At 46.6% G+C, this 12,900-nt stretch overlaps 1 protein-coding gene across 1 annotated transcript in view; it reads left to right on the top strand.

The window, feature by feature from the left end:
- Window positions 1-12,900, top strand: part of LOC309687903 (thiamine transporter 2-like) — a gene marked incomplete at its 5' end in the record, with an annotated part of 55,346 nt that overhangs the window by 27,471 nt on the left and 14,975 nt on the right. The window lies entirely within an intron of this gene.

Below are 12,900 nucleotides of genomic sequence, written 5' to 3'. Positions count from 1 at the left end.
TTTGCCACTACAGTGTGCCAATCACTCACAATTCCTAAACATGTCAATCAGGTAGGAATGAAGTAAGACATTAATAGAAATAAAGAGTTGTATGTTGACATGTAGCCCTTTCCTTGCTTAAATCATTAATATTTTTGAACAATTAATCTGTGATAAGACATAGCTTATCAAGATAGAACCATGTAACTAAAGATGAACCAAACTGTTCACAGTTTTATCTAACTCTGTTTTAATAAGGGCTGGTGAGCCCTGTTATAGAGTCTGACAGCTGCAGGGATTATATACAAATATTCAACTATCCCAGAATTAAACCAGTTCTAAATAAAAAGGAGTGAGTATCACTACAAAGGTTAACTCAGTGGTCCTAATGCTACAGTTTGATATCAGCAAACACCGAGCGCATACATTGATGTGACACCACAGCCATGGTATCATTGCAAACACTGATAACAGCATAAATCGAATTAAATCGGGACTTGATGAGAGCTTCTGAGTATCACTAGAAATATTATAAACAGTCGTCTCTGTACCACAGTTTGCTATCAGTAAACACCGACAGCATTCACTGTTAGCATAACACATCCATGTTAGCAGTGTATAAATGGATGGTTTAGCATATTAGCACAGGTATCAATAAAGGACTACCGTATTAAACACTTTTACTAACCTCAGGCAGACGGACAGGCGCTCTGCAGGTGGGATTGAGCGCCTGTAATTGGTGTCTAGGCGGGCGATGCTGGGACCGACGAGGGAAAGCAGTAGAGGTGGGAATCACCATACACCCCACGATACGATATTATCACAATACTTAACTCACGATACGATATTATTGAGATTTATTTATTTATTTATTTATTTTTATATATATATATTTTTGCAATATTCTGGGTATTGCAATACGATATTTTGTGATTTATCACATATTTTTTCTACTGCAGATTTTGTCCATAAAGGTAAACTTTATCAATATTCATTTTATCTAATAATAAAGTCTCACACTCAGTCTTTCTCTCATGTCAGTCAGTTTTATTGCTGACAAAGTGAATGGTTTGTATAACAGTCTAGTAACCAACTTAACTGAACGTAACTATCTGGTACAATTATAGCTTAAAACAAAATATAATTTTACATTAAATAAAAAAGTTTTAAATTTAAATAAAATAAAACATTTCTTAAATTAAAATAAGTAAACTGTCCTGTTTGTTGCTGCCCTAAAAAGTTAAACACATTTGGACAGTGAAGCAATGTCAGCATTCTTGCTCAGAAAAAGGAGCTGATCAACATGCTCTGAAGTCAGAGTGCTCCGTTTTGCTGTGACGATGTCTCCAGCGGTTGAGAAGACTCTTTCAGCCGAGACACTAGTACCTGGGATACAAAGGTATCTTTTTGCCAGTGTGGCCAGGAAAGAATAGACTTCCTCATGGGATTTCCACCAGCTTAGTGGGTCTTCTGTGAGTGCCAGTGACGTGACCTCCTGGTATCTTTTCACCTCCTCCTCAGCTGTGGCAGATAATGATTTTGGTGGGGCTCCAACATCACCATAAGTCTGACCAAGCAAGTCTGTTAACCCACAAGACTTCCTCATCTTGGCTGGTATGAGAGGGGGTCTGAGATTTTGTTCAGTCTCGTCAGGTTTCTCATGATGTTCATGGGCTTCTGGCTCACAGATGGGCTGCTGCCTCTTTTCTTCCTGTAGAAAACCCACACACATACAGAGAGAGGAAGAAAATAAATATTTCATATCTTTTAGTATGCAGTAATATGTTAGCAAATTATAATTAATGTATTTAATTGTTAAATAGAATATTACCAATATGACAAAAATATCACCGATCTACTAATATTGTAAGTAAGTTATTTAAATTATAACACCAGAATGTTTGCTTACCTGAAGGGTTATAGCCTCAGCAACCACTCTGGCACAGGTTTCCTGTCTTTCCTCCAGTGACAGGAACGGCAGGGTTTTAAAGCGTGGGTCGAGAGCTGATGCTGTGTAGAGGGTGTTCCTCTCGACTGTGCTGGCATATCTCTTCTTAAGATCTTGACTGATACTTTGCTTGATGTTTCTGACCAGTGCTGTGTCACCAATGTTGTCTTGGGTGTCGTGCAACAGCTGTGCTAGCAGCCGTGCTACGAGAGACAGAGTAGGATTCTTTTCCTCAGACATCACAGTAGTCGCGACTTGCAATGACTTCAAGGCCCGGACAATTTCTTCAGTGTTCCCAATATCCGTCTCGTTTAGAGTAAAGATATCTGTGCTACTCTTTCTGACTTCGGGAGACAGCAGCGCTGCACAAATCGCAGGTTGTTGTTCAAGGAAACGCTGGAGCATGTCATAAGCACTGTTCCATCTCGTGCAGATGTCGGTCTTGAGCTTGTGAGTCGGGAGCTGTAACATTTTCTGTTTTTGCTCCAGAGCGTGGTTTGCCACTGTGCTTCTATTGAAAAACCCAGTTATGCGCCGCACTCTTCCCAAGACCCTGGCTACTGCAGGCAGGTTTAAGGCTCGTTGTGATGCCAGATTGAGGGTATGGGCGAAACACTTCACATGCAGGTATTCCGCTAGCTGAGTGGCAATTGTCATATTAGAAGCATTGTCGGTGACAACCACCAGATTTTTGTCGGCAATCCCCCATTCCTGTGCTGCATTTTGCAGGAGATTTGCAATGTTCGCTCCGGTGTGACTTTCATGTAATGTTCGAGTTTGGAGAACGTAAGACAGCAGTTGCCAGTCCGCTGTGAGATAATGAGCTGTTATAGTCACATATGAATCCACAGCCCGCGAGGTCCATGCGTCGCAAGTTAATGCAACCCTTTCTGCTGTGCTCAAACTTTCCTCAACTTTACGCTTCACATCTATGTAGAGATTGGGTACGGCTGTGTCCGCGAAAAAACGTCGTGATGGTATCACATACCTGGGTTCCAGCGTCTTGATCATGTAAGAAAAGCCCTCGTTTTCCACAATGTTGTAAGGACGCAGGTCTTTGCAGATGAAGTACATGATAGATTGTGTTATTTTCTTAGCTCGCTCTGAATTGGGAGATAGCTTTGCTAAGCTAAGAGTGTCCAGCGTTGGTTGATTTTTCAGTGGAGCTGATTCAGAGCTAGCTTTCCCGTCCGCGGTTAATGCTATTTTTGGATGGTGCCGTGTAAGATGGGCCCTCATGTTCGTAGTATTCCCAGAGTACTTTATTTTCATACGACACACCTTGCAAATCCCGTGTGTCATATCCATCTCATTTGTTCCATCCTTGTTAAAAAATCCAAAGTACGTCCAAACATTTGATTTAAATGCAGATGGCGCTTTCCTGATCTCTTTTTCTTCCTCCATCTTTGTTTGATCTATTTTCCCATGTGCTGACCTAACCTCTGCTGACCTCACTAGAGAAAAAGCTCAACTGCACCATCTGGTGGACTGGAAGTTTTTGGAACAAAATATCGATATCTGCTGTCCCTGTATCGATACATTATTAGCAAACAAAATATCATGATACTACGCAGTATCGATTTTTTCCCCCACCTCTAGAAAGCAGGTCCTCAAACTGGCTGACGGTGATATCTCTGGAATCGGCCGTCATCCAGGCGCAGCTCCTGGAGCAAATGGTGAAACTCACCAAACTGCTCATGCCTCTGGAGGACCTGATGGACCCAGGTATGGCAAGGACGTCTTTTACGCCGCTGCTCTGCTCTCCACAGTACATAGAGAAGGGACACTCTCTCTTGAAGCGCTAGCTCGACAGCTGCCATCTTGCAAGGATACCGGTCTGGCACAACTTCCTCCCACATTCCTCCCACATTTCCGGTTCACGCACGTCAAAATATGATATTTTGACCCGCAATGGATTTTTCTTGGACACGCGTTAAGACGCGAATGTGCACGCGTCAAATTAGGGGCGTTTGGGGCGTTTTGTTCGCGTCCATCGCGTGAACACACCGTTAGTCCATGGGGCCCGGCTGGGCACAGCCCGAAGAGGAGACATGGGCCTATCCTCCCACAGACCCACCACCCGCAGGAGGCGCCATAGGGGTCGGGTGCATTGTGTGCCGGGTGGCGGCCAGGAGCGGAGGCCCTGGCGGACTGATCCCCGGCTGCCAAGACTGGCAATAGGGACATGGAATGTCACCTCTCTGGTGGGGAAGGAGCCTGAGTTAGTGCGTGAGGTTGAGAGGTACCGGCTAGATATAGTCGGGCTCACCTCTACGCATGGCTTGGGCTCTGGAACCAGTGTCCTGGAGAGGGGCTGGACTCTGTCTCAGTCTGGAGTTGCCCCTGGTGAGAGGTGGCGGGCTTCTAATATCCCCTCGGCTTGCTGCCGGTACGTTGGGGTTTTTCCCGGTGGATGAGAGGGCTTGTTCCCTGCGCCTTAGGGTCGGGGAATGGGTCCTGACTGTCATCTGCGCTTATGCGCCGAATGGCAGTTCAGAGCACCCAGCCTTCTTAGAGTCCCTTCAATGCTCACGTGTGTAACGACAGCGAGACCTGGAGGGGTGTGATTGGGAGGAATGGCCTCCCTGATCTGAACCCGAGCAGTGTTTTGTTATTGGACTTCTGTGCAAATCACAGTTTGGCCATAATGAACACCTTGTTCGAACATAAGAGTGTCCATAAGTGCACGTGGCACCAGGATGCTCTAGGCCGTAGGTCGATGATCGATTTTGTAATCGTATCACCAGACCTGCGACCATATGTTCTGGACAATCGGGTAAAGACAGGGGCTGAGCTGTCAACTTATCATCACCTGGTGGTGAGTTGGACCAGGTGGCGGGGGAGGACGCTGGACAGACTCGGTGCACCTAAACGCGTAGTGAGGGTGTGCTGGGAACGTCTAGCAGAGGCCCCAGTCCGCGTGATCTTCAACGCACACCTCCGGCAGAGCTTCAACAGCATTCCGAGGGAGACTGGGGAAATTGAGTCCGAATGGACCATGTTCAGCGTCTCCATTGCCGAAGCTGCTGCATTGAGCTGCGGCCGCAAGGTGGTTGGTGCCTGCCGTGGTGGTAATCCCTGAACCAAAAGGTGGACACCAGAGGTGAAGGGAGCCACCAGGCTGAAGAAGGAGTCCTATCGGGCTTGGTTAGCCTGTGGGACTCCGGAGGCAGCCGACAGGTATCAACAGGCCAAGCGGAATGCGGCTCGGACAGTGGCTGAAGCAAAAACTCGGGTGTGGGAGGAGTTCGGAGAGGCCATGGAAAAAGACTTTTGGACTGCCTCGAAGAGATTCTGGCAAACCGTCAGATGTCTCAGGAGGGGAAAGCGGTGCTCTACCTGCACTGTGTATAGTGCTGGCGGAGCGCTGCTGACGTCGACTGAGAAAATTGTCAGGCGGTGGAAGGAATACTTCGAGGACCTCCTTAATCCCACTGACACGTCTTCCGAGGAGGAAGCAGAGTCTGGGGATGAGGGGAATGACCCGCCAATTTCCGGGGGCGAGGTCACTGAGGCAGTTAAACAACTCCTTGGTGGCAGAGCCCCTGGTGTTGATGAGGTCCGCCCCGAGTTCCTGAAGGCTCTGGACGTTGTAGGGCTGTTCTGGTTGACACGCCTCTGCAATGTTGCGTGGAGATCAGGGGCAGTACCTGTGGACTGGCAGACCGGGGTGGTGGTCCCCATCTTTAAGAAAGGGGACCGGAGGGTGTGTTCCAACTACAGGGGGATCACACTCCTCAGCCTCCCTGGGAAAGTCTATGCCAGGGTGCTGGAAAGGAGAGCTGGAGGAGGTGGCTGGGGAGAGGGAGGTCTGGGCCTCTTTGCTTAGGCTGCTGCCCCCGTGACCCGGCCCCAGACAAAGCGGATGAAGATGGATGGATGGATGGATGACTGTTTTGTCAGTTCAATACAGAGGAAAGGATGACAATATTAGTTTAGAGTCAGCTTACTGGTTCATTGCCACACAAATCTATTGCAGTCTTAGAGTATGTGCTGAATCTCTCATAATTATAAGGACTTTGTCACCGCAGGTTTCAGATCGCCTCTAACCTCTCCATGGAGTGCTATGCTCTGACTTTTGGGATCAACACTTTTGTAGCCCTCTCACTGCAGACCATCATTACAGAAGAGGTGGGTCGAGTATCCAAAAATTGTACTCAAGTAAGAGTAGCATTACTTTAAAATATTATTACTCAAGTAAAAGTGAAAAGTCCATTCATCCATCCATCATCTTCATCCGCTTTATCCGAGGCCGGGTCGCGGGGGCAGCAGCCTAAGCAAAGAGGCCCAGACCTCCCTCTCCCCAGCCACCTCCTCCAGCTTATCCGGGGGAACACCAAGGCGTTCCCAGGCCAGCCGAGAGATATAATCTCTCCAGCGTATCCTGGGTCTGCCCTGGGGCCTCCTCCCGGTGGGACATGCCTGGAACACCTCACCCAGGAGGCGCCCAGGGGGAATCCTTGTCAGATGCCCGAACCACCTCAGCTGGCTCCTTTCGATGTGGAGCAGCAGCTGCTCTACTCTGAGCCCCTCCCGGATGGCCGAACCTCTCACCCTATCTCTAAGGGAGAGGCCAGCCGCCCTTCGGAGGAAGCTCATTTCTGCCGCTTGTATCCGCGATCTCGTTCTTTCGGTCACTACCCACAGCTCGTGGCCATAGGTGAGGGTAGGGACGTAGATCGACCGGTAAATTGAGAGCTTCGCTTTTACACTCAGCTCCCTCTTCACCACGACGGACCGGTGCAGCGTGCGCATTACTGCAGCCACAGCCCCAATCCGTCTGTCGATCTCCGGCTCCCTTCTCCCATCACTCGCGAACAAGACCCCGAGATACTTGAACTCGTCCACTTGGGGCAGGAACTCATCCCCGGCCCGGAGTGGGCACTCCACCCTTTTCCGGCTGAGAACCGTGGCCTCAGATTTAGAGGTGCTGATCCTCATTCCCGCTGCTTCACACTCGGCTGCGAACCGTTCCAGTGCAAGCTGGAGGCCCTCACCCGATGAAGCCAACTTAACCACATCATCTGCAAAAAGCAGAGATGAGATTCTGAGGCCACCAAAGCGAAAGCCCTCCGCCACTTGGCTGCGCCTAGAAATCCTGTCCATAAAAATTATGAACATAACCGGAGACAAAGGGCAGCCCTGTCGGAGCCGATCACCCACCGGGAACGAGTCCGACTTATTGCTGGCAATGCGAACCAAGCTCTTGCAGCGGTTGTATAGGGATCGAATGGCCCGTAGCAATGGGCCAGACACCCCATACTCCCTCAACACCTCCCACAGGACACCCCGAGGGACACGGTCGAATGCCTTCTCCAAGTCCACAAAACACATGTAGACTGGTTGGGCAAACTCCCATGCACCCTCAAGTATCCTGGAGAGGATAAAGAGCTGGTCCAGTGTTCCGCGACCAGGACGAAAACCGCATTGTTCCTCCTGTATCCGAGGTTCGACTAGCGGACGAACTCTCCTTTCCAGCACCCTGGCATAGACTTTCCCAGGGAGGCTGAGGAGTGTGATCCCCCTGTAGTTGGAACACACCCTCCGGTCCCCCTTCTTAAAGATGGGGACCCCCATCTTGAAAAGTAGTCGTCAAAAAAGTTACTCAAGTAAGAGTAAAAAGGTGTTTGGCGAAAAGACTACTCAAGAAGCGAGTAACTGTTTAAAATGTCCGATTTATTTTATAAATAAATGCTATTAGAAAAACAAAAATAAATAAACATACAAATTTTAGTATGTTCAAAAGGAATATATGTAAAAACATCAACAAAATAAGGCACAACAATTCTAATTTCCAGATTTCAGTTTTTCACAACATAAAGCTTTTTTCACCAATATCTACAGTAAATAATATAAATATATAAACAGTGCAAACAATTTCCAGTGACAAGATATGCTGTAAACTTTATATTCATTTTTGCTCCAAATGGCACAGCAGCCTCAGAGAAAACATTAGAACGAGGCATCTTCATGTTCATACAAGGCAGCTCAGTTTTCCATAAATTGTATAAGTGTGCATTTATTTCTGCATATTTAGCAAAAATGTGCCATTTCTTCAGTCAGTGAGGTGATAGTTAAGCTTCAGCAGCAGTTTGCTCTCGAGGTTCTTTCTGTGAAGCTTTAACTGTTTAGCAGTGAATAGGAGTCCTGCATGACTAAGAAGTCTTTCACAAGCTCCAGATGCATGAAGAGCTGTATTGACTTTGATCGACAGCTTCTTGATGTGAGGAAAGCCATGCAATAGATCCACACCTCCAGTGAATGGACATGAAAGGTACCTCTCCAGCTCCCCTGCTTCTGGCTTTCCTGACCCCATGGATCCATCATCTTCGTCGAATAGGCCGCTGTTTGTGCTGGCCTCATGCAGCTCTGGGTCTAGGTGATGTCTGATGAAGTGGAGACCTGTGGAAAGATGTATGGTTTTCAAAAGAATTAGGTCTGGTCATTATAGTGCTGTATACACTGCCAAGCTGCGGATGTTTGTTTGGAGCTAGCCTCCAAAAGCTGGGCATACACTGTGCGATTTTTGGCCCATTTTGAGCCAATCTTTCAGTCGCGCAACCGTTTAGGGGATCGGCCCGAGTTTTGCCTTAATTGTGTGTCGTGCATCGTGTAGTATACATGGGGTAACGAAAAGCAGTTAAAACCTCACGACCAGCTCCCAATCATCAATCGTATGGTCACAAGATAATCAAACCTGTTTGAAATCCTGTCGCCCCTCAACGCAGCCTCTCACACTGCGCATACACAAACACAGAAATGAAAGTGAAAAGGTGGAGCAGCACGGCAGTGCAGCGTGTGATCTGGACACAAGAGATGGAGGCACAACTTGTAGAACTTTGGCAAGCTCATCTGAGCACGTAAGCGTAGAGCTGCCACCCAGGCAAAAGAAAAATAGAGCTATATCACGTTATAACGTTAAAGGTTTCTGCAATATACCTTTCACATTTGAACAATATAATATCACGTTCGTACAATATAATATTTATATTGTATGAACGTGATAATTATGTATATTGTAGTAACGTGATATTATATTGTTCAAACGTGAAAGGTATATTGTACTAACATGATAGTCTATTGTACAAACACGAAAAGTATATTGTTAGAACAATATACTTTTCATGTTATAACGTGATATAGCTCTATTTTTCTTTTGCCTGGGTGGCAGCTCTACGCTTACGTATCCGAGGCTTTTCAATGTGGCCTCACAAAATTATCACGACTACAACAACTATGAAAAGAGTTGGATGGACATTGCTGCTCAATCACAGCTGCCTGGTCAATGTTTTTCATTAGTAATTTAGCAAAGTTGATGGTGGTGGGGTGTGTGTGTGTCTGTGTGAGTGAGTGAAAGACACAAAGAGGGAGAGCGAGAGACAGATTTTGTATGATAAGCTTCATGTTATGGACGCACAGTTTGAGCACTCAGGTCACATCAGAGCATCAGGCCGTATAGTGTGAGACCCTGCATCGTGACCTATGAACTTCTAACCCCTGCGATTTAATTGTACAGTTTGAGCTGGAGCGGAATAACGTGACTGAAAAAAATTGCACAGTGTTTGCCCAGCTTAACGCAGACTGTTTAAACTAAACAAGCTGCTTGTTAATTTTGGTTGAACCAACGACTGTATAGGCGTTGGCTGAATAGCAGTGGTGTTCACCTTGGGGTGTCGGTCAGAACACACAGGACGCACAGATAAAGGTTATACCGTCTTTACTGTGATTCCTCATCTTAACAGCACAGTAGAGCAACACAGTAATGCAACCGCAGGCTTACAGAGTGGTGAGGGGTGTGGGTGTGGTCTGTGAACAAAACATATTCAGAATACTGAATGTAATAAATATCTAAGTCATGAATTATGATTCATTAGCTTTCTTCAAATCTAACCAGAACTACAAATGGGAATTCCTATATGAACATCTACATGCACAAGTTTCATACACTACTCCCAAACCCTTACAGTACATGACACTGACTGCCAATACACCCAACAACAATATATCACAAAACACCAAATGGGTTTAGCTTACAGCTAGCAAGTATGTAGCATAACAAGTACCATTAGTAGCATGAACTAGCCACATAGCGAACAGGTCAATACACATTGCACTCCTACATCCACTAAATGTCCAAATGGCATAAAAGACTAAAACTGTCCTTTCCAGGCAGGGCTCCACGTCTACTCACAGTTCTTTAGCGACGCACACGACTCACACCGTGTGTAGACATCCCCTGCTGAGTCAGTCTGCCAGGTGGCTTTTGCCCTGTGTTAGCTCAAATAAACTCTGATCACTGGAACATGTGCTCAATATTGCAGCTGTGCTCTCTCGCCACAAGGGGGCTCCCCCACACAGCTGACAGCCTTTCCAACATAGCCGCCCCCCAATTTGCGGTGCAAATTGACTCCATGGAAAGGCTGTCTATACAGACGAGGGATCCCCCACCTGGTCATCCTCATCCTTGATCGCCGGAAGCACAATCAGACATACTATAGGCCGGGTGTATGTTCTGTCACGTATCTTCACCTCTGCCGTTCGGGTGTGGCCATCAGAGCCAGTAAGAATCCTTGTAACTCTCCCAATCTGCCATGATGCTCTGGGTAGCTGTGGATCCACCAGCAGAACAACCGCTCCCTCTTTTATGTCCTCCATGGGTCTCTGCCACTTCATCCGAGTTGGGAGATTAGGCAAATAGTGTCTGATGATCGGTCGTTGTGTCCTTGGGCAAGACACTTCACCTACCGCCTACTGGTGATGGCCAGAGGGGCCGATGGCGTGATATGGCAGCCTCGCCTCTGTCAGTCTGCCCCCGGGCAGCTGTGGCTACAACTGTAGCTTGCCTTCACCAGTGTATGAATGTGAGAGTGAATGAATAGTGGTATTGTAAAGCGCTTTGAGGGTAGGGCTGCACGATTTTGCATAAAATGAGAATCACGATTTTTTGGCTTAGAATTGAGATCACGATTCTCTCACGATTTTCTTTTCCAGTATAAATATTTATTGCACTTATTAACTGCACATCAACTTCGTAACAGTTGAAACTGAACATAAAAACAATAAATAAACATAAAAACAACAAATGTCTCACGTTTTGTTGTTGCCGCAAAATGTTGTACTGCTTGAAATTCTGCCTCCACCGTTGCTCGACACTGCGTGTATAGAGCAGGTAGTGCAACAATAGAAAAATAGTTGCGGGACGGCACTGTGTAGCGTTTGTCTAGGGTGTTGATCATTTTCCTAAATCCCTCGTTTTGCACAGTGTTGATGGGAGTCATATCTTTGGTCAGGTGATAAGTAATAGCCTCTAATTTCTTTGTGCCTGCGGGAGTTCGACGTGTATAGGGAAGCGCTGTATAAGGTTCCCGTTATTGATGTTTGGGTGGTTGACCGGGACGGATTTTCTCCTGTCACTTTCTCGTCATCCCTGACGTGCTCTCCGTTGTTTTTTCCCTGCTAATTTTAGCATCACACGGCACAGCTTCTGTATCACGTAGTATAAGGCTCCGCCCTTGTCATTTGTTGAGCAGGAAGAGTGAGCGCTTGTTTTCATGCAGAGTACGTCCCGGATCAAAATGCGGTACAGTCGTCGTCGTCTTTTTTTTTTTTTTTTATCGTTGTCATTTGGAAATGAGATCGCTCATAAGTATGAATCGAGATCGCGATTTTCTAACGATTAATCATGCAGCCCTATTTGAGGGGTCCCAAAAAGCGCTATATAAAATGCAATCCATTATTATTATTATTATTAATCTGTCCACCAGGATTTGCGAATGTCTCCATCTTCGCCTCCCTAGCGCTTCTTCTTCGGGATACACTACCTGAGGTAGGGAGCTGTCAGGCCGCCCCATGAGCAAGTAGTTAGGGATCACTGGATCGATGTCAGCCACATCCGCAGAAACATAACCTAGGGGCTTGGCATTCAGGATACCCTAGATTTCTGTAAGAACGGTCCTGAGTACTTCCTCACTCATGGTCTGAGAGCCAACAGGTGTATAAGGCGTTTTTGATAGAGCGGATTTCTCTTTCCCAAGTGCTTCCAAAGTGGGGTGCTGCAGGTGGGTTGAAGCGGAAACATACCTGCTGCATAGCCAGTTTCTGCTGGAGGTCTGGACACATGCTGGAGAATGCCTGCTGGAACTCCTTTTCCCCTCCTTTGAAGTTTGTCCCCTGATCCGAGTAAACTTCTGCCGGTTTCCCTCTTCTCACGATGAACCTTCGGAAGGCCATCAAAAAGGAATCCGTGTCGACAGATGTCAGGAGGTCTATATTGTTACATCCCCTGGCTAGTCTAGGGGGTTGAAGGGACGAACATAAAGGTGGATAGAGAAGGAGGAGCCAAGATGGTAATTTTAGAAGGTTTATTTAATACTGGTGATGGGATCAGACTGAGGTATAACGTCAGGGAGAGCCAAGGCCAACATAACAAACAAAACATCCCTGATGTTGAAATAAAAGAAACTTACCTAACTCCAAAGAAACAAAATATACAACCTATAACCATAACCGACCTAACAACACATAAACAGGAGAAAACAGGGTGTCAAAACAAAAGGCAGCTCTCCCCTACAAGCAGTCTGAACATGAAACAACAATGCTCACACAAAATACAAAGGCATGCAAGCCTGCACAAGTATGGCAACCAACATGGCCAGAGGGCCCAGAAGCACAGCTCCACAGGCCTTAAATAGTGCTCTGCTGTTTACCAATTAGCCGGACTCTGCGCAACATCCAATCAGGACAGAGGAGGTGGAGCCTGGACAAAACAAAGGGTTAATAGGGAGAAGAGACATCCTCCTGGGGGATGTAACAATATGAACGGCCCGAGTAGTGAGGCACTTAAACAAAATGCCCCATTGCTTCTCCCTGTGTCTGCCTATTGTCAATGGAAAATTATACTTAGTAGTCAGTATAATCTTTTAATGATATAAGTTTGCATATGGTAGAATACTGCATGTTGACCGTTTGATGTC

This window comes from Aulonocara stuartgranti, assembly GCF_965226115.1.
Source record: "Aulonocara stuartgranti genome assembly, chromosome: 14".
In the NCBI taxonomy this organism is placed as follows: Eukaryota; Metazoa; Chordata; class Actinopteri; order Cichliformes; family Cichlidae; genus Aulonocara; species Aulonocara stuartgranti.
This window is presented reverse-complemented; position numbering and strand designations above follow the sequence as displayed.